The sequence below is a fragment of the Rana temporaria genome, chromosome 1 (genome assembly GCF_905171775.1).
Source record: "Rana temporaria chromosome 1, aRanTem1.1, whole genome shotgun sequence".
In the NCBI taxonomy this organism is placed as follows: Eukaryota; Metazoa; Chordata; class Amphibia; order Anura; family Ranidae; genus Rana; species Rana temporaria.
Window position 1 is genome coordinate 329367856 of NC_053489.1, and position 5251 is coordinate 329373106.

At 32.1% G+C, this 5251-nt stretch overlaps 1 long non-coding RNA gene across 1 annotated transcript; it reads left to right on the top strand.

Annotated features, from left to right (window-relative positions):
* The first annotated feature begins 283 nt into the window (after positions 1 to 283).
* On the top strand, positions 284 to 4664 carry LOC120946173. The gene is made up of 2 exons (XR_005750648.1): positions 284 to 455; positions 4332 to 4664. It is a non-coding gene; the product is annotated as an uncharacterized LOC120946173 (long non-coding RNA).
* Positions 4665 to 5251: the final 587 nt, after the last annotated feature.

A 5251-nucleotide genomic window follows, 5' to 3' on the forward strand; every position in this document is an offset into this window, starting at 1 on the left:
ACATGCCTGAGGCTGCACACATGCTTTCATAAGCTTGCTACAATACTATCGATTCAATTCCATATATTTTCATCTACGCTAAACTGAACTTTATACTATTTTTCATTGTGTTTATGATGCCACCTGTGTGACAATAAACTCACACGTTATTTTCAAATCAACCTGACTATGAATGATCTTCATTCAGATACGCCCTTGAAGCTATAAGAATATTAGTTATTAATTTTACATTCTTACAGTGGCGAGCCAAAGAAAGTACTGTCTTATCTCTATTTTTACAGTTTAATCTCGACCCTTGATGAGGGGGGGAGAGATTGGCGCAGTTTTTGCGAATATTCCAGTCTCGAGAAAAAAGACGGTTCAGAACCTATCAAGCAAGAGGCGTTTGTGTCGCGTCAGATGTGGACAACAGTCCAGTAACAGACGGTTGATGACGAGAAATCCTTCTAATAACGGTGAGTAAAAAAAAAATTATGAATTTTATAGATGAAATAGCTAGAGATAGTAAGCTAGAATTTAAAGATGTGTCTTTTTATCCAAATGACAGTCACTTGTGGTTGTATATGTACCAAGAATGCTTAAATTCCAATGTCCAGATAGACAAATCCAGGTTTACTGTGAATAAATTACGTAAGAAAATAAGTAATGTATTGAAATTGGTAAGAATATTTAATAAGATGATTATTGATATTTTACCTGCCAAAAATGTGTGTACACTAAACCAGACAGAGACAAATAATGTACAGAACACAGGAATACATAAAAATGTGTCCCAGGATGCTCTCAGTTGTTCTAACTGTGAGATTTTGTGTAATTACATAGAAAATCTTGAGGAACAATTAGGATCTAAAAACATGATTTTGCCAGAGTTGCAAAATGACAGTAAACAGATTGCTGTAATAAATACAGATGACAAAAAGGTTGAAACCAAGTCAAAGCTACAATCTTATTTTCCGGAAAGTTCGGAAATAGAGAATGTTGATGCTACTGATGAAATGGAAATGAAGCATAAAAACTTATTATGTAGGACTGCAAAACTTAAATTGCAAATTCATGATCAGCTGATGAAGGTTCTAAAAGACTTTCCTATTTATGACGTTGAGGCTACTGTATTTTCTAATTGGGATTTATTTGAAATGTTTGCAGATCGTTTTAATCTTTCAAACGATCAACGCAATTACATTTTTCAGTTGTGGATTCCTGTTAATTTTGCTAAACGAATCCATTCACTTGTTAGTGATGATGAAGGTCAAAATGACGCCACAGATAGATTGCGACTATTATTGCTATGTATGACCGGTGAACAAAAACCGACCATAGAAATGCTAGACCTATTACAGACTACTGCAGAAGAAGATCCATTTTGGTTTAAAACAAGATTTTGCAAGGTTTATGAAATGATATTTGGAGTAGATGATGAAACTGACCCAGGTTTAAAAATGGCTTTCATAAAAAAATGTAAATACCTTGACCCAACTTCAGTGGCCATAGTACAGGAACGTCAAAATTTAAATGCTATAGTAAGTTTCATTGACAAAATTAGGAGACAATTGAATCAAAGCAGTCTCGCACACGAGGTTTCTATTATTCAATGTGACAAAAATAGTCAGGCTACAGACGTGTCAGAAACGACAGGTCTTAGCAGGAATGACAAGGACAGGTGCAGTCAAGTGAGTCAAGGAGACGACCCCATGATGTGTTTTTACTGTCATGGATTTGGCCATATGAAAAAACATTGCTTTAAGTTTAAGAGTGACTTACAAATAAGAACTAAAGATATGGAGTATGAAAAATCAGCTTTTGTGCAACCTGATTTTTCATGTCAAGATAACATTTTGACTGAATTGCCTTATGACACTGAAGTCAAACAGATCAGTAATTTGACTGTTCACAGTAGTTCAGACAATATGGCAAAAGGAGCTGTCACTGAAAAAGAAGGTTTATTGCCATTGCCAAAAATAGAATCACACCCGGATTCAATTTCTCTGCCATTACAATATGTAGCACCAATTATTTTGGACGAGAATGGGAGACCATATTTACAATGTTTGATAAATGGTAAACATATTAATTGTCTCTTAGACAGTGGATCTGAGATTACCCTTATCAAAGAAAACATACCTGTGAAACCAAATTCTCCTATGTGTAATATAGTGGGTTTTAATAATACAGGTAATTCCACTGCTAGACAGGTATCCAATGTAACATTTGAAGTACCTGGATTCGTGAAAACTAATATTAACATTTGGGTCTGTCACGAAGCAGAGAATATACTTGGCATTGATGTTATCAATAAACAAAAGTGGGTGATTGATTTGGCTAATAAAAGTATTTGGAAAGATCCATCTAGGCTCAAATCAGTGCTGATTGATCCCTCTGTATACAGTGATGTTGGTTCTGTTACCAATATGTCTACAGAACAAAAGTGGCCTGATGTTGATGGTAATTGTGCTTTAAAGAAAGTGGTACAATGTTTTCCAAGTTTGCGGTCAAAGTTCAAAAATGACTTTGGAACTTTGAAAAGTGCCGAATTAAATATTGAAGGGAAGGATCCAGAACCTCTTGATCAGAGTGAGTTACCACCAGAATCAATTGGTCCACTTTCTGACATTATTCAAGAATTTGTACAACTAGGAATTGTAAAAAAAGCTAAATCAGTGGTAAATAACTGTATTTGGCCTATCAAAAATATTGATAATTCATATTCTTTATCAGTTGACGTAAAAACATTGGATAAAAACATTACAAATAGCCCAGTTCTTCCTGATAAATCTAACATAAAATTACATTTGAATGTTGAGAACAAAGTGTTTTCTGTACTAGAAATCGCTGGTAGCCATTTTTCCATTCCTTTAACTAAAAGTTGTCAGTACAAACTTGCGTTCACATTCAGAAAAGAGACTTATACGTTCACTCGATTAATACCTGATCTAGGTATTGGTGATGGTATAGTTCATGAAACTATAGCAACAATACTTTCTAAATTTTCTAGGCCAGATTGCATTTGTCAGCACGTGGATACGATTTTGCTGAGTACTCAGAATATCGATGAACATATGGCTCTTTTGTCTGAATTGTTTATGATGTTACAAGCTGAAGGTTTAAAATTAAACACAACAAAAGTTCAGCTGATGAAAAGTCAAGTGAAATTCCTTCACATGCAAATTAGTCAAGGAAAGAGACAATTGTTGCAAGAAACAGTTAGGGATATTACTGTTATCCCAACTCCAACAACTTACAAGGCATTGCATAAATTTTTGCATAAAATAAATTATTGCAAAGAGTTTGTACATTGTTTCGCAGAAAAAGTTAATCCACTATATAATCTTTTAAGGAATAAAGGTAATATAGTTGACCAGTGGGGTCAAAATGAGAAAAATGCTTTTGAAGTGTTGAAAAAAGATTTGCAGAATGCTCCAGCATTAAGTACAATAAAGGTCTGTTCTGAAACATCGTTTGTTTTGAAAACTCATGTATCTGAGAATGCCATCTCGGTAACATTGTTTCAGTTACAAGAAGGTAAGGAGAAAATAATTGCCTATTTCTCCAGAGTTTTATCATTTTTTGAAAAAACTTTTGAGCCAGGTGTGAAGCAACTTCTAAGTGTTTACTATGCAATTAAAGTTACAGAGAGCATAGTAAAATCAAACAAAACCATTGTACGGACACCTGACTGTTCATTAAAAGGTATTTTTGAGGAAGGTAATTTTAGTGAAATTAAGAAAATATATCCTTTATGGTTCAGAGCTTTATTACAAATACACATTCAGATAGATGGGAACGAAAGACATCAACAGAAATTTACACCAGCACATGTTTATACAGCTGTAGCTGAGAAGTCTTTTTCTCAGATTTCCAGCGTAAGAGCTGAGAAATGCATTGAAGTACTTGCAGAACACTCTGACACTAAAGTAAGAACTCCAACACAGAATACAGTTACGCATATTTCTAATCGTTTAGAGGTGAGAACAAAGGCATAGTCCATTGTCATCTCTGGGGTGATATGAAATCTAACTTTGTTCGTTAGAAATAGAATTTGTATCATGACCGAAAAATGAAATATTGCGTCCTGACATACCTAAACCTCACAGTACATATATTTTATAATTTAGGTTATTTTTAGACAGGATAAGGACAGTACATAGAAGTACATAGTCACACAGAAAATATCTTTGAAGGAAAATATGAGATAGTATTTCACATATAGTTTTAACAATTTCACAAAGTTATTGTCTCATAATGTTTTAATATTTGTTGAAAAAATAGGAAGATGTACAAGAATTAATATAAATATTTTATTCCTGAGTAATGATACTGCCTCTCTTTTACAGATATGGCATCTAAAATCAAACAAATATGGAGGATAACAAGCTTCTATAAAGAGCAAAGAGAAATTCAAAGTTAAAGAAGAGATCCTTTTTGGAAGAATATTTGACAAAAGATTTATATTTCATATTTATGAACTATTTTATCTTATTCATCAAGGTTTTTCTAACGGAACTTGAATAAGACATTTTAAAGACATTTCATGAAGAAACATTAATCGGAAGGAACATTATCTATCTACTATAGATAAACAATTTAGGACTGAAACATTTGTCCACATATACATATACATTTTTTGATTATCCAATTATTATGATATTAATGTTCACATGAAGTTAGGATTATTATTTTTATTTATTTTTATTTATTCACATATTGAATGTTAGCACACTCATTCTAGTTAATAGAACATTTTTTGTTCATAACTTAAGAAAGATATCATTAATAGAACTATGGAAAGTTATGAAAGTTTTAGAGTATAAAGTATATTTCCAAAGAGCTAAAATATTATTTGAGCACATATATGGAAATATATTATTGCATTATTTACTTATTTTAATAATTTTCATTATTATTATTATTATTAATATTAATAATTATTGATATTAGTCATCATTATGTTATACATTTTTAAAATCTATACCATTATTTCTGGTAAGATTTTGATTAGATAAATCTAAGAAGAGTTAAAAGTAAAGAGTAAAGCATTTAGGAAAAGGAAAATTTCTAGTTGCTTCAGTTCTGAGGAATATCGTGTCCAATCGTTTGATACAAGGTGGAGAAAATGAGATATGAATGTATGTATGTGTGTATTAAATGATTTAGTATGATTAATCATAATTCAGGGGGGATTGTTAGAATATTATTCCAAATTCATAATTCGGCAATTCATGGCAAGCTTGCAAAACATATTTTGATTTATGAT